Source organism: Protopterus annectens, chromosome 3.part1 (assembly GCF_019279795.1).
Source record: "Protopterus annectens isolate FY-2018-M chromosome 3.part1, PAN1.0, whole genome shotgun sequence".
NCBI classification, from domain to species: Eukaryota; Metazoa; Chordata; order Ceratodontiformes; family Protopteridae; genus Protopterus; species Protopterus annectens.
Window position 1 is genome coordinate 460,934,565 of NC_056732.1, and position 24,346 is coordinate 460,958,910.

Sequence of the window (24,346 nt, forward strand, 5' to 3'; positions counted from 1 at the left end):
TTCCTATCTTCCATCCAATCGTCAAAATTCCTTTTGAAGAGGGCCAAAGAGGCACTCAGCTTGACATCTACGGGCAGTCTATTCCAGAGTATGGGGAGTCTCTGGGCCAGGAACCTATCCCTTCAGCATGTTTTGTTCATTGTGATGACCAGGTTTAGATCCCTGGAGCATGTGGCTCTGGGGGATTGGGATTTCTTTAAGTGTAGCATGTCCAACAGCACTGGGTTTGACATGGCCTTGTATGTTAAGCAGAGATCACCTCTGAGTAGGCAATATGCAACAGAGTATAGCTGGAGTATTTTTAGATAGTCAGTATAGGGCATCTGCTTTAGGCCTGCAATTCTTTTAGTGAGGTATTTCTGTGTCCTTTCCATTTGTTGCAGATGTCTTGAGAGGTACATACCAAATGGGGCACTGTACTCTATAATAGGTCTAATAAGGGATAAGCAGAGTGGGACAATAACCTCATTTTTTTCTGGATGAAAAGCCCTTAGTGATGAGGTGTGCCGCATAGAAGGATTTTCTGACTGTTGTGGCTATGTGGTTATCAAAGGTGAGACCACTGTCCACCTGTGTCCCTAAGCCCCTTATCACACTTTCCGTGTTTAGTGTACTGCCACTTATGTGTTAATTGATGGGTACATGGTTTTTCACAAAGGGGTTAACTATACATTTCTTGGCATTGAGCTTGAGCCCATGGCTCTGACACCAAGCATCTGTTTCTGTAAGGCCCTTTTGTAGAATATCCACATCATTTGGAGATTCAATAATGGCTCCCAGTTTGCAGTCATCTGTAAACTTTGTTAGCCAGTCTTTTAGTGCCGGCCTGTACTTCAGAGAAGTAGCTGTCAAACAAGAGTGGTCCCAGGACTGAACCCTGAGGTACTCTGCTTGTCACTTTTCTGGAACTGGATTTTGAGTCGGCTACTTTTACAGTGTGGGTTCTGTCAGTAAGCCAGTTGGCAACCCGAGTGACGTAAGGATTAATGCCCAGCTTAGTAAGCTTATCCATGATTCCAGAGTGGGGGATGGTGTCAAAGGCCTTGGCAAGGTCCAAACAGGCTGTGTGGACTGACTTACACTTGTACAAGGCTCTGGAGACTGATTTGAAGAAGTCAATCAGGTTGAGGAGACAAGATTGTCCCTTTATGAAACCAAACTGGGTGGGGTCCTGTGTTTGAAGGTTGCCAGTGTCTTTGTTTATAAGTTCCATGATAATGAGTTCCATGGCTTTGCAGATCAGGCTAGTCAGACTGATGGGATGATAGTTCCCAGTATCCAAGGTGGATCCCCCCTTGTGGAGTGGGATAAATATAGCTGTGCGCCACTCATTGAGCACGAAGCCTGAGGTGAGGCTATGATTAAACATGACATTTAGGTGAGGTGCCAGTTTGATTTGTAGTTCATGTAGTACACAGCCCAGTATGTCGTCTGGTCCCATGGATGCTGTATTCTTAGCTTTGGAGAGTGTATTTTTTACCTGTGTGGCTGTGATTACTGGAATTTAACAATCTTTTGGTATTGAGATGGACCATTTAGGGGGTGAGAAGGGATAAAGTTGGCACTGAATAGATCTGCCAAGATATTGGCAATATCCTTAGGATTAGTATATTTAATGCCATTCTGTTGTAGCTCGGAGCAGATCTGAGCATTGCCATTTAGATTCTTGACATAACTATAGATTGCCTTGTAGTTGTCCTTGGAATCTTTGGCAATTTTATTTTTGTAACTAGCTTTGGAGAATTTTATGAGGGATCTCAGCTTCTTACTGAGGCTGGTAAGGGAGTTTCTTGCATCCTGGGATTTTCCTATTTTCTGCAACAGTTTCTTCCTTCTATTGTATAGTTTGTTTATGGCAGGGGACCACCAGATTCAGTTCCTTTTTTTGGAGGAGACCGTCTTGGTTCTGTTTGGAATGGCATGATTCATGTACAAGTGGATGTGCTCATACAGTGCCTTAGTGTAGGATTCAGCAGTCAAACTTTAAGTTTCCGTCTGCATCTTGTATCTCTTAGGTAAATCACTGTGATGATCTGAGGGTATCTGTCAGTAAGTAATTCAGTGTCAGATGTCATATATGTCAGAAGATGTCTGCTAAAACAAATCTTGTTACTTTAGCAACTTTCTACGCTAATAAGAACAATATCTACAGTATCTCCCTGTGTTTGGGCCATTGTCCCCCCATTTTGGCAGGCTATCTTCAGATTTCTTGCACTAACAGGTTGAAAGGTATGACTGTAGCACACAAAACCCAGGGCCAGAGTACAACTATCCTTGGAATGGAGTCCCACTCTTACTATAGAAGGTCATACCTGGTATGCTCATACACTTAGAGAAATACAGCCCATGTCTAAACCCACAGCGGAGTATATAACTGTATTGTGCATATATGTCTTTGCATACAGACAGCTATACACACCTTAATTGTCTCTACCCACACCTGTCAAACAGGATTACCCTCAGCTAGCTGTAGGTGGCCCATATGTGATATATCTGCATCTGTTGTGTGTGATACACAGTCATATATATGGGCAACATATAACAATATTTCAAGCATACACACACACATAGACATGGGGAAGAGAGAGACAGACACTGATAGAGAAAGAGAGAGATACAGGGAGACACACACACGCAGAGTGAGTCATAGACAGGGATACCCTGAAAGGCATAGAGTGATGTCCTGCTGCAGACAGTTGCATACCAATTGTAACCAGTCACATGTGCCAGTGAGCCTCATTATGTAATAGTACTGAGGGAGGGAGCTGTAACATCACATCACTTGCCTGTGTGTGTGTGTGTGTGTGTGTGTGTGTGTGTGTGTGTGTGTGTGTGTGTGTGTGTGTGTGTGTGTGTGTGTGTGTGTGTGTGTGTGTGTGTGTGTGTGTGTGTATGTGTGTGTGTGTGTGTGTGTGTGTGTGTGTGCATGTGTGTGTGTGTGTGTGTGTGTGTGTGTGTGTGTGTGTGTGTGTGTGTGTGTGTGTGTGTGTGTGTATGTGTGTGTGTGTGTGTGTGAGTTTGTTTGCAGGTTAAAGTATTATGAGGCCTTTCCCCCTCAATACACATCCTAAGGTCCTACTATACAAGATCTGCTGATTTCATTCACCTTAGAAGTACCTTTGAACACTTGTCAGCCCAATAAGCTTTGTGGTGTGTGCGATAACTGTGTAACACTATAGTAGTAATAACTAGATAGGTAGGGGTTCTAGTTTCAGTCCTGGCAAATGTAAGTCTGTGTGTGTGTGTGTGTGTGTGTGTGTGTGTGTGTGTGTGTGTGTGTGTGTTTGTAGATTAAAGATTATTAGGCCATTCCCACCTAGTACACTGCCCATTGCACTACTTCAGAAGGGCTGCTGGTGTTCACCTTAGAAGTAACTTTGTAGAGCCCTCAGCCCCATAAGCTCCATGGTGCTTGCAATAATTTCATAACATTGTAGTACAAATAACTAGATGTGTATGTAGGGGCTTTAATTTCAGTTCTGGCTAATGTGTGTGTGCAGATAAGTGTGCACGTTTGTAGGCTAAAGTATTTTGAGGCCTTCCCCACCAAGTACACTTCCCATTGCCCTACTTTACAAAGGCCACTGATGTCATTCACCTTATAGGTTCATAGGTTCATACTAGGCTATCTGCTCTAGGGCATTTATAAGCCTAGCCAGAGTGTGTTTGGCTTTCGCCATCCATTTTAAATTAATTTTGCTATGCCCTTTTTCGAGGTTAGCATACTGTGCCTCTGTCTAACACTGACACAGAAGTCATACCCAGGGTAAACCTACGATCTCCCATCCACTCATCAAGATTCCTCTTGAAGAGAGTCAATGAGGGACTCTGCCTAGCCTGGACTGGGATTTTATTCCAGAGTGAAGGGAGCCTCTGGGTTATGAATCTGTCCCGCCAGCATGTCCTATTTATTTCAGTGCTGAGGTGCAAGTCTCTTGAGTGCGTAGCTCGATGGGATTTGGATTTTCTGAGGTGCAGCATGTCCATTAATTCCGGGTTGGACATGGCTTTATATGTCAGGCACAGATCTTAGAAGTACCTTTGGACAACTGTCAGCCCTATAAGCTCCATGGTGCATGGGATAGTTACATAACAGTATAGCACAAATAACTAGATAGGTAGGGGTTCTAATCTCAGTTCTGGCAAATGTCTGTGTGTGTGTAGAAGTGTTTTAAGTGTGTAGGTTACAGTATTTTGAGGCCCTTCCCACCCAGTATACTTCCCATTGCCCTACTTTACAAGGCCTACTGATGTCATTCACTTTAGAAGAACCTGTATGGACTCTACAGCCCTATAAGCTCTGTGACACATGCAATAAATGCGTGATACTATAATACAAATAATTAGATTGGTAGGGGGTTTATTCTCAAAATGGACAACTATAGTACTGTGTGTGAAACATATCCCTTGTGGCCATTGTGTGTGTGTTGGTTATACCATTTTAAGGTCTGTTGACCCCCTCCCCATGGTATTACTTTAAATAGCCAGTGAATGGCATCTGCCTTACATAAACCATGTTAAACTATACAGCCCATACCAGTTATCTCTACAGATATCTGTACAGATACACTATATATACTGATTTTCTTACTCAGGTTTGTCACTATTATTAGTTGCTCCCTCCAATCTCTATTTCACTTCCCCTGTCTAATTTTTTTAATACTGTATGGCATTTATGTACTTTTCGCTGACTGCCTTGGTAAACGCTCAGCTTTAAACTGCTTCCCTTTTGTCAAATTCTTAGTCTTCTTACCTGAACACTTTTGCTCTTGTATTAACATAAACCTGTTACTCTTGTTTCACTGTGAGATGTTATATGCAGTACGACAGTAGGTTTTTGCTGATAGTGTTTTTTTTTGTTATGCTGATTTTTTTCTAAAGCTCTGCCATTCTACTTGATTCTACCCACTCTGCTCGCTTGGGCTCACTTTGCTGCCTTACCCTACCTCCCTTACCACCCACCCCAAACCAATTTCCTTTATAGTTAACCTTCCTAGCTCCACCCTCCACCCCTCACTTCCTTTGCACATTACCCTATCCTGTTCTTTCCCTACCTCACAAGCTCCTCCTATAACTTCTCATATTACTCCAATCTTGTCCCTCTACTTACTCCACCCTATATTCCTTCCTACTTTACATTCTCATCCTCTCCATGCACTCACTAGTCTATCTGGATTTACCCACCCATTTCATTCCACTATGATTCTCTCTTCCTTTTCATCTCCTCTTATCTCTCTCCTTACATCCTATATTCTTATGCACCTATACACCCTAACCTCTTACCACAATCAGCTTTATTTGCAACCTTGTTTTCCCACTTCTTCACACTACACTTCATTTTTTGTAACTCCTTACTCCTCTATCATATCTGCCTCTCTCTTTTCGTACTCTGAATTTACACTTATGACCTCTCCGCTCGATAGAACCAAAAACAAAATTCACTATTTCTCTCCTTTTATTACTCTTCCTTTTTTTCCCTCTCAATACTCTACTACTCTCAGGGGACATCCATCTTAACCCAAGTCCCACTATTAATCCATCCTCTACTTCCTCTGGCCATCAAACTACCTTGCACCCACATAACCCACACTCCAAAACTCTAACCCTTTTCTCCATTAATACAGTATCCTCAACAAAACATCTGACTTTCACTCTTGGATAGGCCAATATTCTCCAGACATTGTTACTCTGTCTGAAACATGGTTAAAACCACATGATAATGACAATAAATTCCTTCCTACTGGTTACAAAATTATATGTCACGACAGAACATATAAAAAGGTGGAAGTGTAGCCATTTTATATTCTGAACTCCTGACCCTAACCCCCTCTTTCATACCTCATCCCTCTTTTCACCCAGCTGAACTTATCATTGTTGACTACAAACTTAACAAACACAAAACCTTAACAATTGCCCCCATCTATATTCACCCTGGAAATAATATTCCCTTATTAGAAGATATTCTTCATTGGATGTCTGACAACTTAACAAATGAGACCATAATACTTGGAGATGTCAGTATTAGTTGGTTTACCATCTGCTCTAACTCTCCTGCTTCTAGTCTAAACTTATATGGTTACACTCAGCTTGTCTCTGCTCCTACATTTCATCATAAGCCTACTAATACTAGCTCCATCATTGATTGGATTCTGGTGACTAATCCTCACATCTATCACTATCCAGAATCCCTCCCCGACTCTAAGTGACCACAGCCCTGTGTGTATCCAAAGATTTTCCACCCATCCGTCTCGACCACATAAAGTAATTGTATGTCATAAGCTAACTAACTTTGACCTCAAATCTTTAACAACTCTCTCCAAGCTATTGATTGGTCCTTTCTCTCTTTCCTACCTTTGGATGATGCTGTATTTCAATTTGATTCTATTTTTCTTTGCATTCTTGATTCTCTTGCCCCTCGCAGATTTGTCAGATTTAAATCTCAGTGCTCTCCTTGGCTCTCTAATGTCTCATGGTCTTTTATCCGTAAAAGAAACAATGCATGGAAACTTTGGACCAAAACAAAATCTCCTCCTAATTTCTAGATTTATAGGTAGCTTTGTAATCTGACTAAGAAACACATTATCATTGATAAAAAGAGCTTCTATCTCACTCACCAAACATCCTTACCTAGAAAATTCTGGAGCTCTGTTAAACATATTCTCCACCCTGGCAATCCTTCAATTCCCATCCTGTGTCTTAATAACACTCCACTTAAAACAGCATCTCTCTTTAACTCATACTTCATTGAAGCTATCAGTAAGCTCATGCAGACTTCCCACTGACCTAATCTTTCATGTTCTACCACCTCTCAACCACACAACTCCCCCTTCTCATTACAAATAATTCCTACTAAATATATTAAAAACCTGCTTCTTAAACTTAAACCATGTTCACCTTCTGCTGATAAGCTACCACCTCACATCCTAAAGGTTGCAGCTAATTCCAGAGCATATCCTGTCTTTATCCTTATTAATTGCTCCAATACAGAATCAACTGTCCCCACTATTTGGAAAAAGTCCCACATAATACCTATCTATAAGAGAGGAACTTCTATTGAACTCTCTAATTACCAACCTATAGCAATCCTCTCTCCTCTTTCTAAAATTCTTGAAAGTTGTGTTCACAAACAAATCTTAACCTATCTTATCCAAAAAAAATCTGATTACTCCAACCCAGCATGGTTCTCGCCCATTCTATAGTACAACTACTACTCCTCTCATCTCTTTTGTCAACTGTATCTTTCTAGCTAGAGATAACAATAAACTTATGTCCTGCCTCTTTTTAGACCTTTATAAAGCCTTTGACACTGTATCACACTCCATCCTCCTCTCTAAGCTAGCTCAACTCAATTTATCCACTTCTACTATCTCTTGGTTCAACAGCTATCTTACTGACAAAATGCAATCAGTGAAATGGCTATCTAATCTCTCTCCCTTTCTCCCTATTAATATGGGAGTTCCACAAGGCTCACTTCTAGGTCCCCTTCTTTTTAACATCTTTACCAACCATCTACACCAATCTTGTCCCTTGTCCTCCCTCATTCAATTTGCTGATCTGATAACTCCACTATTATGTCTGTCTCAAAGAACCCTACATATCCACTATCTATCACACACAAATCCTTTAACCTTACTGAATCCTGTCTATCTAACAATCAACTCATTCTTAACCCAAAAAACAAAACTCCTTCTCTTCCTCACAAAATTCCTCTACCATCTGAAATCATCTTTTACCATCTCCTCCCTAAATAATACTTTCCTTTCCCCTGAAACTCATTCTAAGCTCCTTGGTGTAACCACAGATGATCAGCTCAAGTTTGACTTACATGTGCATCACTGTATTAAGAAAACTCACCAAAAGCTTGGCTTATTGTATAGAAATAAAAGATTTCTCACCCATGACACTAGAATCTCATTCACCAATGCCTTCCTTCTACCTCACCTATTTTATGGCTCACAAAGCCTAACTAATCTACAGTCTTCCCTTCTTTCCAAATTAGAATCTACCTATAATAAAGTAGCCAGATTTGCTGCCAGCCTGTCTTTCAAATCTCATCATTGCCTGGCTCTGAAATCACTTAACTGGTTAGAGTTTCCTAACCAGCTCTTATTTTCTCAACTTCAAGTTATGCATTCCATACTAAATAAACCCCACAACTGCCCTAGTCTCATAGCACTTATCTCTCTTTACACCCCTCCTCGATCTCTCAGAAGTTCTGATCAACATCTACTTCAGATTTACAAACATAATACATCTATTGGACAGTATCTCTTCAGCTCTTTTCTAGCCTCTCATTGGAACAAACTTCCTCTACCCTTGAGAAATATCTCCAATGTTCATGAATTTAAGAAAACACTGAAACTGCATCTTAATAGTACCTGGTCTTGTCTCTGTAATCATCCAACTCCTCCCCTACTCTAGCTCTTCTTCCATTCTACTGCCTTTCTTTTCCTTCTCTATTATCTTCTCTATCTTCTTACTCCTTACTTATAGTTATATGCTACTATTATTACTGCTGATTATATTATTATTCTGCTTATACTGTATTGTTAAATTTACAAATATTTGCATTTTACTGTATCTCATTGTATACTTACTGTTATTTTGTTTGTGGAGATTTTCTCCCGGGCCCCCACTGAAAAAGGATTTTTCCCAGTTGGACCATCCTGGTTAAAAAATGTCAAATAAATAATAAATAAATATATATGTAATATCCAGATGTTTACAACCTATATGTTGTCTGTGTCCCCTAACAATGTTTATTTATGAGAAATCATTGCCAAATATGCCACAGTTACCATAGTGACAGAGATGTCAGCATCAGACTTCGTACCTGTCTGAAACATCATGCTGATACAAAGTCTGTTACTCTATCACTTGTCCAGGTTTGTAAGAGCAATATATGAGAGCAGTCACTATTTTAGATGGTTTATCATACCATCCATGAAGGCATTCCCAAGATTGTTTGTTGTAAGAGGTAGTAAGTTATGTCCCAGGCATATAATCTCTGTGGTGCATGTAATGTGTCCGTAGCACTATAGTACATACAAGTGGATATGTAGGGCTACTAATCTGTCTATTTGTAACTGTGCATGCCTTTCTGTATGCATATCCCCTGTGGCTGTCTTTACTGTGTGGATGTGATGGTTATACCATTTTGTGTGCCTCTTCCACCCTGTTAAGTCTCTCAATGCCAATCTAGTTTCATCCCCTACAGATGTCATCCACCTTACAAGCACAGTTACACAGTTTCTAACACAAAGGCACTGTGGTGCATGCAGAAATCATATCACTGTGTATTGTACATAAATAGGTAGATAGGTCATCTAATATGAGAAGTGCCAACTCTGTGTGCGCGTGTGTTTCAATGCATTTCGCCATGCAGCAATGTGTGTGTGTGTTTCAGATGGCTCTACCTTGTTAAGGGCCTCTGAACCCACCCTTGGCAATCCTAATAGCCCCTGCAATTGTCACCCACTTGGATAGTAGTGGCAGACACTACAACACTGCATTACCACTGTGGTGTTTGTGTTATGTATCAAGCACTATTGTTTGTAAAACTGGGCAAGAAGAGGTTGTGGGCAACCCTTCAACAGCTGCCCCATGTACAAGACTATGACTCTATGTACACTACCAGCACAACAGGCCCAACTCGCATATGAGATAGCAGACACACATGCTGGTGATTGTCAGGTTAGGCTAACACAGGCTGACCTGTGTCAGGAATACACTTCCCAAACTTGTCAAACACAGTACCGTGCATACCCTCATCAACCCAATCAAGGATGAGTGGATGGGAAAGAAATAGCAGGGGCAACAGGTGCTGATAGGTGAATCTGTTGGGGTTAAAATAATGGCTAGGCTTGTGAGGGACCTAATGTCAGTACTCCAGTAACCTCCTCTGTATGTAAGAGCCTGTGGTACTACAGGACACCCAGGTGACATATATGAAGGCTAGCTGGCAGTGTCAAGGGGTATGTATGCAAGGTCACACTGTCTGCCCCTATTGTCCCTGACACACTGTTGCATGTATACGCACATGGTATACATGTACATATGCAGCTTTACCTTGGCTATTAAAAGGTCACTGTGTTTCCACTCCATCAGACTCATAGTTGGTAATGTCAGCAGGCCCATGGCCTGCAGCCACACAGACACCTGTAACACAGAATACAGTATGTGAGACTACAGTCAGTCAGTAGTACTAACAGCAATAATGCATCCTGGCTAAAAAGGTACATAAACTTTTATGTGTATCCATAAAAATTGCCAGCAGACAGCACTTTATACACAACATTACATTACTACACTGTACTATATTCACCCTGTACATCAAACCCATAATAGCATGTCCCTGCTTTGATGGAATGGATAACAGGGATGTGGCACAGGTATCATCACATGCACAGGGTGTGGTTTTGGTTTGGCAGAGGCCTGGACTGGGCCATATGGTTGACAAAGAATCACAGAAAATGATGAAGTTTATATCACATGGATCACCCATACCAACAGTTCAAAAGATAGATGTTAGAAAACTGGATATAGCGGTCCAAGAAAAGAAGACAAAAGTAGCATTGATCATTACAATCACCACACCTAGTGACTACAGTGTCTTGTGTACAGAGAGACAAAAATCATAAAACACCTTTATCTGCAGGCAGAAATGAGAGCCATGTGGAAGAAAGATGCCCAGACAGTTCCAATAGCAACTGGTCTTATAAAAACGAATTTGCAATTGTATTTAGATATGTTACAAATTCATGCAACACCATACATTTTGCAGAAGAAATCATTACTGGGCACATTGCAGGTGCTGCAAATAGCACTTTTGGCTGACATCAAAGAGTGAAACAATACGAATTTCATGAACTTTAATCGTACTTTGACTTTGGAATGGGGTCCATTCCCATCATGGTATTAGAAACCAAAAAGACTTGGAGAAATTAAAAAACTGGGAGTGCTGCATGAGTGCAGGTCATGCTCCACTCTGTTAACACACACACACACACACAAACAGCCTCCGCCTGGTGAGTGACCTGGACTGGCCTTGTTGGCAGCTTGGATGTGTGTCACATACATTCACCCTGCAGGGGAATAGGCACCCTCTCCACAACAGGCAGAGTAGCTACCTACACCTTGGCAGGTGTAACATGGTCAACTGGATGGTTAATGGCACATACACCCTTGGGATACCACCTGTGTCCATGTTGGATGGGGACATCAGCTACTGCTGCCTTGCATACACATGGGCTGACATATGGCCTAGGGATGTGGCTGCTTAGGGGCCACAGCCTAGTAACCTGGTATGGTACGTGGAATGCCATAAGTGGCCTGTCTGCTGTGACAAACTGTGTTGTTATGTGTCCACACACATTAGTGCCATCGACTGCTTGTTGTCCTCTATGGCCAGTGTTATAGTACCATGCATTCAAGCCTACATACCACAAATAGGTGAGCGCTCCTGCAGGTGCATGTGGACATTCCAGGAACATCTGAGCTACACAATAACTGAGGTCAGTGCATATGTCTTGTAGAGTGACTTCCTTATAGCTGTCTAACATCTTCAGCACCCAGATATTTGTGGAATGCATACATGTGCCTGAGAGATGTAGCCCCCCCCCCCCACCAGACAAATATGTATTTCCACACACCAGTTGAACAATACATGATGTTTGTACCCATAGTTTGGAGAATGTGTCTGTGGCATGCCAGACCCTTGGGGGCACAGTAATGGTACCTGGGTATCTGGTAATGTATCCATTCCCTTACCTTGTATGCTCAGTATGTATGCAATGCTGCTGACCCAGTGCCAGCATCCACCCACTACTACTACCTATAACTTGCTGTCCTGCTGCAGGGGTCACCAGGTATGCTAGCCATAGGTGTGAGGCATCAGATACAGGTGGGGAGTACACATTCACCTAGGCAGAGTATGTCAGGAATGGTCAAGGAGACCTGGACAATCTGTGAAATAACCCTGTATGACATTGTCAGACTGTGAGGGGCTCAATGATGGTGCATGATGTGATATGCCATCTGTATCCATCAGTACATACTGTCAGTATATCACCCCTGCACTGGCCCAGTCATCAGGGAGCCTAAATACTCACCACTACCTCCAGTGAGGGATTTACACAATGGCAGGATGACAAGTGCATGCACATTAAAGTACAATTACCCTTCAGAGCACACAGAGGTTACAGTCAGTGTGGGGATTGTTTCGCCCTCTCTCTCCACAACCCAAATAATACTCCACACTGGCACACCTATAAGGTTAAAATCACAGCAGAGTGGTCAATTCAAAACATCTGTCACCCTCTCTGTCCAACCAGTACTTTGGTCCCTGGCCAAGTAGCTGACACACACACTTTGCTATTTGAGTTGTGAATCTCACACACACGCACACACATACATACACACACACACACACACACACACACACACACACACACACACACACACACACACACACACACACACACACACACAAACATGAACGCTCTTATTAAAGTCTGATACAACTTTGCTAACTATGGGCCCTTCAGCCCATACTTTAAGGTAGTTCTGACTGCCATAATCCATCTCTCTAACAGCTACTGTGTAAGGCCCTCAACAAAGGATGACAAATCCTACTGTGTGATGAGCCTATTAGCAAAATGGTAAGTGTGACCAAGACCAAGTCTATTGGAGTGAGCTATACAGTGTCACCATGTGCATATGCAAGTACTCTAAGAACTTACTGACTGCTATACAGACCTGACACAATGACAAGGTGTAACGGTATGTGACAATAACTAATAAAGGAACTAGAGAATATTCTATCAGTGCAGTAACTACACAGTTCAGACTCACAGGGATTCATATATCACAACATTGCAGGACGGTCTGCACTACATACAAGAAACCTGTAAAGTACAAGGTGAATGGGTTCATAGAATGATACTAGGCTATTGGCCCAGATGTCCTCATAAGCCTAGCCCAGATGTTTGCCTATATCCCTTCAAAGTCAGCACCTGCTTCCCCTGTCCAGATGGGACACAGGTGGTATCCCATGTGTGTCTTTTGTGTTTCCCATGCAGTCATTCAGCTTCTTCTGAAAGAAGGCTAAAGAGGTATTCTGCTAGACATGGGGAGGGAGTGTATTTTACAGACAGTGTATTGTTTGAGACACATATCTATCCTCCCAAGTACTATTCATGTCACAGACCATGTGAGGGCCTTGCGTGTGGGTTGTGAGAGTGGGGTTTGTCTTATGGATATGCATACACTCCAGCAAGGCTGGTTTGGGAATGGCATTGTTAGCCAGACACATGTCACCTATGATCAGTCTGTATGACACTGAGTAGAGTGACAGGGCTTTCAGCCTATCTGTATAAGATATGTGTTGCGGAATCTGGATTTTCCTGGTCAGGAATGTCTGTGGTGTCTGCAACTGCTGCATGTGGTTGGTAAGGTACATGCCAAATGAGCCATTGTACTTGGTAATGAGTCAGATAAGGGAGGAGTACAGGTATGCTATGGCCTCCTGGTTCCTGGATGACATACCCTTATTTGTGAAGTGGGCCATGTAAACAGCATTATGTACAATGGTGCCAAAGTGGTGGGAAACTGTCAGGTGCTATCAGCCTTGGTGCATTAGTTGCCTCATGCCTGATTGCATGCTCAGTACATTGTTATTATTGTCATAGCTAGTGTGGATGACATCTAGCACAACAGGGATAATGATGCATTCCCTGGCATTCGGTTTGAGGCAATGCTTCTGGCACCAGTCATTAATTTGGGTAAGAGCCTCCTGAAGGATGCTCACATCACTAGGAAGATGTAAGTGGCCATCTTGCATTCATCTGTAAACCTAGTCAGCCACAGACCACTGGTTTTGTCTTGCACCTCTGGACAGTATATCCGAAACAGTAGAGGCCCTCAGACAGATCCTTTGTGTACACCTCTCTTTAAAGGTTTACCACTAGGGATGGCTTTCACTACTTTGACTAAGTGGGTACTATCACTGAGCCAGTTAGCTCGTCATCTGGTAACATATGGGTTGATGCATAGCTGTGTAGGCTTATGTATTATAGCTGACTGGGGATTATTGTCAGAGGCTTTGTCTAGCTGGAGGTAGGCAGTGTGCACCATCTTCCCCTCATGCATATATTTACTGACCACTTTGAAGCAGTCAGCCAGGTTTAATAGGCCTGATCTCCCTTTCACAATACCAAACTGTGGTGGCTCAGGCATTTTGAGGTTGCCGATGTCCCTGTTAATAAGGTCCTTGATAATGCCTTCCATAGTCATGCAGATCAGGCTAGTAAGGCAGATGTGCATATGATTGTCTGGGTCAGTGGATGCTCCACCTTTGTGTAGAGGGGTGACAGTGGTTGTCCTCTGTGCAGATGGAATAACACTGGTGCTCAGGCTTTGGTTGACTACAGTGTATAATGGAGCTGAGAGCTCATGCCTGAGTTCATGTAGGATGCAGCCAGGGATGTTATTAGGTCCCATGGAGACCTCAGTTGGTTGCCCTTGAGAGGGCATTATGGACCTGCTCCCTGATGATGAGGGGAGGGGGGCAGGTGCTGTGCATGTCCTCCTTTACTGATGGCAGGACAGGGGAGTGAGGTTTTCACTTAACTTGTCTGCAGCAGGTTGGCTATATCTATGGTGTATGTGTATGTGGTGTTATTGACCACCAGTACAGAGCAGATTTGGGTGTTGCCTCTGAGATTTCAGACATATGTGTGGAAGGCCTTCTGATTGGCCTTAGTGGATGTGTCCAATTTGAACTCAAAGTTAGTCTTAGAGTAATTCACCTGTGGCCTTGTTTGGTTATTCAGACAGAGGTGAAATTGCTTCCAATTTGGCACCTTGCTCCTTCTTGGCCCTGTACAGCCAATATTTCCATCTATTATGGGGTTTGTGTATTGCTGCTGTCTACCACAGAGGTTTAATCTACCTTGGGGAAATTATTTTTGTCCAGTCAGGTATTGCTGAGTCCATACAGCTATGTAGGGGCTCATATAGATGTTTGGTGTATGCTTGGACACAAATTCATGACAGTTAAACAATTTTCCAATTTCAAACTAGTAATTATAATTAGGCTAGTAATTATTTCTGTTTTAAGGCAACACAACTATTTGTAGCTATAAACATTTATGTCTGCTTGATGCACTGAAACTCAGATTACACATTTGTAAAACAAGTACAGCATATTTACCTGATAATTTTAACTTTTAACTGTTTGTCTGTGTGCTTGAGGCTTCCAGCTACTACTGTTACTACATACATGTGCACAGGTAATACTTGATATACATTTCTGTTCTTTGTCAGTATGGCACACTGTGTTTACACTCTTGCAGCTCAGTCATACCTCTGAACCTGTTGGAGCAAGCCATCTGGACAAAGACACACATAAATGGGGGACAAAGGCCCCAAATAAGTGACACTTTATAAATATTGCTGTAACACACTTAGGTGATAGCAAAGTAGGTTTTACATTCACAGGAATACTCTGAAGGATATGACATCTGACATTCAAATGTATCCTATTATATTATGATTTCAGTCTTTAATGATTTGCCAGTGATTTGCCCAGCAAAACACAACTATATGAGAAAATGACTACAAATATGAGGCAAACATGTGGTCAGTCTGCAAAACTCCAGACAGTTGAAAGGTATGAGCTCGGTATATAATATACAGTTCAATACATACTTCTGCGCCAGTTGTTTACTATGCACATACCCTATATAGGTCCGTTATATTTTTAAGACAAGCATATGTACCATAGTAGCATTCACAAGTGACATATGAATATTTACAACATCCCAGGTAGCTGACCTGTTAGTGTCACAGTCAGTATTGTACAACAGACACTAGTAGTAGTCATATGTGAGATGACCTTTGCTGGGGTGACTCAGGGGCCCAAGATGTGCTCTATGTCACTACAGACAGAGCCAGCAGGGATGGCCATAGGTACTGAACAGCAACATATCAGTCCAGCAAGTCTTGTTGAGACTTATTGCTTAACTTCCTATTTCACATTATAGCATCCCCCCTTCTGCATTCCATTACATGCTTAATTGTTTGACATACCTGTTATACTGCTGCAGAGTTTTCTGTTTCTGAGTAATCCATATGTGTAGGTTTCTGTAGTCACAGTCTGACTTTGCGTAGGAAGGTTCAGACCTATTTTGTGTAGACAGCAGCTTGCATTTTGTATATAATGTTCATGAGCAGGTGATGGCCTGTACACCGATTAGTGTCTCCCACTTGCTAACTGCATCCAGAACAGCTGTGTTGTCTTTCTATTAGCCATTGGCATGGCAACACAGTGCTATAATTAAGTCCTTCATGTGGGCCTTGCCCTCTTTTCTTTGCCTGTGAGGGGGACATTATGGAGGTGTGGGAGCTACAGCATCACAGAGGGTAGGTGGAAATATCTCTTAGAACAAGAAATGTGGAGAAAGCCCAACAAAATGGGAGAGAAAGCTCCAGAATTAGGGACAGATTGTAAGTATTTCTGTTATACAGTTAGAAAATTGCTGGATTAACAGGGTTTGTCTGGACATGCATTTTTTGTGTGATTTGAAGTCTGACACTATGCATATGACATACCTCTCAACTGTACAGATGTCCACAGAATGTCCAGAGATATGTCTGTTATGTATGGTTTGTTCCTCAGACAATATTTGTTTTTGGCAAATCACTAGGATAATATGAGGATTGAAGTAACTAAATAATGACATCCATTTGTGTTTCAGACTTTGCAGCTTTCAGAAAATTCCTGTTAAAACAAACCCTGTCACTCCAGCAACTCTTTCAGTTTATAACACCATTATTTAAAATGTGTCCCTATTTTTGGGCCTCTGTCGCCCAAGTATGTCAGGCTATGTCCAGATGTCTTGCACTAAGAGGTTCAGAGGTATGGTATATCATTATTTAGTGACCTCACTGCTGATATCATCCCAGTGATTTATCAGAATCACAGAAATGTTATGAGGAAGAGGCCATAAATATGGTCCCAAACCCTGGACATTCTGTGGAAATCTGTACAGTTGAGGATTATGTATGTCTGGCCATTGTTAACAGACTATCAAGATTGTGCAGTAGTGTAGTGTGCAAATGTTTTTTGGGCTGAGTAGGGAGAGGGGCAGATGTGAATGTCATAGATCCTTTTCTATCTGGCTGTGCATGCTGCTACAGTTGCTGGTGGTTTATCAGCTGTATATGCTTATAGGGGTAGACTGAGACATGTCTCTTAACACCTCTGGATTCCAAGTACACTGTAACTTGGGGCAGTATATATAGGAGAAGTGTGTGACTGGCAATCAGGATATGTTTGTTCAAACAGTTGTTATACTCTAGTGGTCAGTTGGCTTACTGGTATGTCACTGTGACTGGTGCAAATGGTTGTGGGTAGACAATTTCTCACCAATGTCTGATTTTCCTTACAGCTACATCCCTGTAGTGCATGATATATGTGCAAATGCATGAGCAATTCCCCAAAGCTGATTTGGTGTAGTGTTATGTTGGTCTGTCTGTAGTTCAGAAGGTGCTGGGTGAACTGGTTGGCAGCTCAAAGTGTTTTTCCCTTATGTTACATGACTGCGTTCATACCTTCCAACTGTCCAGATTTTCATAGACTGTCCAGATGTGTGGCCCATATTTTTGGTCTGTTCCCCATAACTGTTGTGGATTTCTGACAAATCACAAGGATGATGTGAGCATTGACGTCACAAAATAATGGCAATCATTTGTGTTTCAGACTTGAAATTTATCTGAAAATATACGTTAAAACAAACCATGATACTCTAGCAGCTTTCTAAGCTTATAAAATCCATATTTAAAATATGTTCCTATTTGTTGGCCTTTGTCCCTCACTTTATCAGGCTTTGTCCAGATTACTGAAGCATTACTAATTTTCACAGCTCATGTGGAGTAGTTGTGACTGGAGTGCACAGCATCCTAGGTTTAAAACTTGGCACGCATGTGTATATTTTCCCTTATGTTAAATGACTGTAATACATGATATGTTTGTAAAAGCATTACAAATTCTGACAGCTCATATGGTGTAGTGGTACATTGCTCTGACTGTAGGGTCCTAGATTCGAGACCTGCCATGGCTGGTTATTTTGTTGCTGGTCAGAACACAGGCCGATTGAGATAGAGTGAGTTAGAGTGATTAAAGCACTTTTATGTGGGTTTGCATAGTTTTGTGCAATGCTAAGTGATGTCAAGAGGCACTTAGTCCTGCTTGGCTTCACTTAGCGTTGCTAATTCCTACTTAAACCCGCACTAATTTCAAAAAAAAGAAAAGAAAAAAGGGTGATAGGAAAGTGGTGAAATGGGGGCAAGCACGGGGTAAAACATTAGCAAAAGCAGCTAGGGATGTGCAGGACCGGTGTAGGAAAGGACCATAAATCTACATTTCTTCTGCAGCAACAGCTGTAAATGATGTGGACAATTTGGAATTTACAGCCTCACACACCACAGGGAGGAATTGGCAACATACATTTGCAGAGTAATTTAAGGGTAGATTGATTTATGTCACTGTACATGGGGGAAAATGTAGAACTATGTATGGGGCAATGACTTTTTTGCGGGACAGATGTCCTTTTTTTAAGGTGAGAGGGGGTGTTGTTTAAGGGCTGTAGGTATGGTTGGGGAGGTAGGGTGGGTAAGATAGGCTGCATTTGCAGACAGACAAGACACACATGACAGCAGACAGTGACAGTATATGACACAAGGGGGGGGGGAAACCTTGGACGTGGAGGGTGGTTGGGAATCAGAGGCTTATGAGCCCCCAAATGGATATAGTGAGACTGAGATCCCCACCCATGGGCAGTCACCACTGCAACTTCACATCCCCAAAGGTGGCTGTGCTGGGGGCTGGATAACAGGAGCAGGCTGCCACTCGAGGTGTTCCAGTCTGCCCTTGATCTGGTGCAAATTTACATCTAACTCTGAGTGGATGACACTGTGCACCATATCCCGGAATTTCCTGCGGTGACCAGTTCCTCTCTGCACCCATGCCCGGAGGGGGACAGGCCCACCCCCTGAGGTGGTTCCATCTGATGGTGGTGCAAAACCAGCGAAAGGGGCAGTTCCAGGTCAGGTACCAGACATACGGTGCCATGGCCAGATGAGGCGGGACAGGTGGGCCCGCTAGGATTGATTTTCCCAAATGTGCTATGGTGGTGAGGTTTTACAAAATGTATTGGTTAGTCATGAACAAAACATTTCAAGATTAGTTATAACAGCATGCATGGGTGTTCCAATTAACCCAGAACAGTGGAATTCACACAATTGCTTATCAAACAGAACACATGCATATATGGTATAACAGTCAGTATTTTCACAACATGCCAGTTAAATGTGTGGTAACAGGCCACCAACAATGGTATTTGAATATGGTATGTTAATATGTAAACAATTACATATTTGAACAATAATAGACCACAAGTCTCAACATTAGATTTTGAGAACAACATATCCGCAGTATATGGATAATGATTATTCCTGCATGTAAGGGGTGGGGGTAGAGAAAAAAAAGTTCATTAACAATTGTATAGGTTTCTATTTTTCACTACAGTACTGCTTAATACTCTACAGGTCTGCCCTCACTTTACATCTACCTGTGGTTCATAGCTTCTGTAGCACATACATAACTGTTAAACTGTCAGGCTGGAATGGTATGGGACAAAGTGTGAGTACTCTGGATACATGACTGGAGGGGACATGTACATGTCAGAGTTACATATATGACTGATAAGGTGTAGCCTGTACTGATGTGTGAGTGTGTTACTGACATTCTTCAACTAGAGTAATATCTGTGTATAAGGTTATTGGCAACAGTCGTCACTATTCATGATAGTGTGACACTTGACAGGCATGTATCAGGAAGAGTGCATGGTGTATGTACCTATCCTACTGTCTTTTGCAGGCAGGGGTTTGAACACTGCAACATTTGGACACAAAGCTTATTAGTATACCCATCATATAGCTATTACATTCATTTCTTTACCTGTAAAACCTATGGAGAAAATATCTGCGAAGACTACCTAACTATTTAAACACATATTCAGGATTACTTGTCTGTAAATATTCACACATCTTAGTATCACTGTCTGGATTCAAACCGTGGTCTGTGTGTGCAAAAGTGAACAACAGTCTTATTTCTCAACACACTAAACTACTGGGGAACCACTGTCTCTTGCTTGACTGATTTCTACCTAATACTCACTTGGTTAGACAGTCTGACCTTGTAATCTCAGTGGAGTGTCACCAAAGAGTGCAGTGACAGTTGAACATACATGCCTGACAGATAGTTATTGTACTGTACATTAATCCTTTGAAAGAAGGTGTACACATTTAACCTCTACTAGATGTGAATATTGGACATCATTATGTTTGCAGTCCCCACCTATTACACTGTCATACTTCCCTGCATCAGCATACCCACATTCAGGAGTACATCAATCTGAAATGTAAAGGTTAACACAAGGCAATGCTGCAGGGGATACACTGTAATCCTTTACACATAACTAATCAAGGTTCAGATGTTAGTGCAGGACATATTTCATATTTCATTTATATCTTGTTTTACACATTCTATTTCTTCAACAACAAACCAGATTAAACACATCAGTTTGTGGTATAAATATTTATTTGAGTAGCATGACACAGTGCTTTCTTACAGTTTATAATCTAAATTTACTACTACTGCATATCGTGTAGATCAGTATTGGTCTGACAATTTTTTTATTTATTCAGTACAGTTAGAACACAGTATACCTACTGGCAGTAAACAATGTACCCCTTCTTATTTATTACACTATATACTGCCTGATAAATCTGTACTCACCAGACTCTCGTTGCAACCTCGCCAATCTGTCAGCATGGGCCTCAAGGTTGCTAGCCCTCTCCTCTGCAGCTGTGGGGGAAAGAAGAAAACATTAAGTACACATGTCTATCACATACTCAGGCTAGATTTTGGTACTGATATGGGTGAGATACTTACTCATTACATCAGGCATCCCCATCTTGAGCTTCTTGGATCCACTGGGCCAAGAGCACCCCCTTCCTACCAATTAGGCTGGCATAATGATGCCGTACCTGCTCACCAGTTCAGGCAATTCCAGTAGCACTGGTGAGATCACATGCCAGACGGTCCCAGGCCTCCGTTTTGTACTGTGAGCCTGGTACTGGCCCTGCAGCAGTCTATGGTTATGGTCTTTAACAAGGATCCTAACCTTGATCCTGAACTCCAAAATGCCACAGCAGTGTGCCCAAAAGTGTGCTCCTTCTCCAACGCCAGACATAGTGTCTGCACACATCAAACTACAACAGGTTCTGGCTGTAGTCCCACCTGTGCAGTTTAAATAAGGCCATGTTCCCGCCCTTTACCATCATTGGACCATTTTAAAAATGCTGAGTTCAGCTAAGCAGTGTGCAAACCCACTAAGCTGAGTTGAGCAGTGCTTAAAGGGGTAACTGCTGAGCAGTGCTTAGTGTGCAAATCTGCTTAGCTGGGCTGAATGCTGCTTAGAATGAGACTTCTAAGCAATGCTCAAACCGGCTCAGCAGAGCTGAGCACTGCTAAACATTGCTCAGTTTTCATTTCAAAAATATTTCAGAATATCAAATTTATTAATCATTACTGACATATTATTAAGTTTATATAATTTACTTTATATGACGTCCCCCTATGTGCTTTCATTACATTGCCTTGGGGTGTGACTATACTGTATGGGAAACTTGTGTTTATATGGGTGATTTCACGTTATATCCACTGACACTTCAATTTTTGACAATCTACACTACCCTGGTTGACAAATATCAATTACTTCATCATTTAAGAAATAAAAAAAGAATTTTAACAATGCTTTCCCATGTAAAAATGAAGAGCCTGTCTTGGTATTTAAGCCGCAAACTGCTACATACAAACCTGGAATTCTAACCACTACGCTATCTCACTATTGAGGATTTTTGCTATACATTTGTATTTAGCTCCTAGAAGATGTTTAAACACTGCTGAGGAAGTGCCACAGCATGCAAACCCACTCAGCTACACTTAAATTTCACTTATAATGGAAAAAAAATACTTAATACAACCACTTTAATTGTGTATACTAATACTGATTTATATTTGTAATGCACTACCTGTCATTCTATCAACTTTCTAAGTCTGTATGTGCAATATGTTTTAGATTTGCCCTATTTTGGGACCTTTGTCCCACATTCATTTCATAGCTTTACCCAGATTTCTTGGTGAAAGAGGTTGAGGTGCGTGGATACCTTTCAACTGTCCAGATTTTTACAGACTATCAAGATGTTTGGCTCATATTTTTGTTTTGTTCCTCATAACATTCATGTTTTTTTGCAAATCAATGGGATGATCTCAGGATTGAAGTCACTAAATAATGGCATACATTTCAGTTTCAAACTTCTAATCCTTCAAAAATGTATGTTAATACAAACCCTGTTCCTCTATCAACTTTCTAAGATGATGAGAGCTGTACTTAAAATATGTCCCAATTTTTGGACCTTTGTCCCTCCATTTGGTCACCCTTTGTCCGGAGTTTGGGCACTAAGAGGTTTACAGGTATGTCTGTGTGTCTGAGGACACACTTATACTGTAAAGTTTTGTATGGCTCTTTGACAATGCAGGGGGTGTATTACGGTTCCTGTCACACACACCCTGCTTTGCTTCCCATTCACATTCCAACTTTCAGTGTCCACAGACACGGAAAGCATTGAATAAGTGCCATACAGCGTTTTCCCAATGCAGGGGGTGTGTGGCAGTACCTGTCACACACACCCTGCATTTATTTCAAGTCCTACTAACTGTTTCAGTGTCTTCGGACACTGTTTTACTGTTTTATTAGTTGCTTTCAGTGTCCCCAGACACTGAAAGCTTTTAAAATGTGCAGTATGGCACTTTGAAAGTGCAGTAGGCATGTTGGATCCACGGACACTACTGCAACACACCCCCTGCACTCTTTCAGAGTTCATGCCTGCAGATCCATTCTCAGTAGCTCACCTTTATTAATATAAAATGCGTGCTGCTGAGAAGGCTATGTGGATGCAAACACCATTCACTCCATGTAGGAATAACACTATTCCTACACAGAGTTTATTGAATCCTGGGAATTATTAATTTATAATTTTTTTTAATTTTATTATTTATGTAATATTTATTACATTTTTATTTGTTAATGATTAATGATCAGATCATTAATTAGCAATGTTATGTACAACTAAAAGAGGTACTGCAATAGGAACAGCTTTCGGCCTCATTTATGTAGACCTTTTCCTGTTTTACTTTTTTAATTTTTAAATTAACTATATATATATATATATATATATATATATATATATATATATATATATATATATATATATATATATATCATCAGATTCTCTCCTTTTTAAATGTATTAACATATGTTATTTGGATAAAATCTAGATTGTTTGGGATAGCACTGTGAAACAATTTAGGAAATTTATTATGTATCTGAAGAATAATCCTTTTGGGTTTTCATTTTCTTTTGAGGTGGATAACATTAAGATGGACCAGTGCTTCATTAATTGATATATATATATATATATATATATATATATATATATATATATATATATATATATATATATATATATATACAGAGTTTGTCTTTGGACTGATGTCTTTAACTGATGAATCTGCAGTTAGCAGTGAAACCAAAACCATTTGAGGAAGAATCTTTAGTGACCAAATTGTATTATAAACCTTTTTCTAAGAATGTTTTTCTTACAACTGACAGTTACCATGCAGTGAGTATTAAGAAAAATATACCCAAGTCCCAATGAATGCATGTGAAAAGGATATGTACTTTTTGAATCAGTTATTATGTTTCTACTCATGGTCATGCACACTGATTTACATGTAGGGATTACAACATTAAGGAATTACAAAGGATAAAAATGGAGGTGGCTCTATCACTATGTACTGATTGGAGCATACCCAGTTGACAAATGTATTATTTCATTTTATTATTTAATTTTATTAATCTACCTTGGGCTGACACATCATGCTGTTGACAACCTTCAACACTGCTGCAGCATGTAATTCCCCTCAGCGTACAGCACTGATGTCATTGAGCACTCTCTGCCCACCAGATCTTGGAAAGCTTGGTCAGCATCTATCACCTATCACCGACAGGTACCATCCCTGGGTCTTGAGTTCCTGAAAGAGAAATTAATTTTTAGCAAGGCTGGAATTATCCAGACTCTGCCATCCACTGTGTCCACTGGACATGTTTACACTTTTGAGAACAAGAGACAAAGCTAAAGAGTGCTATGGGTAATAGGA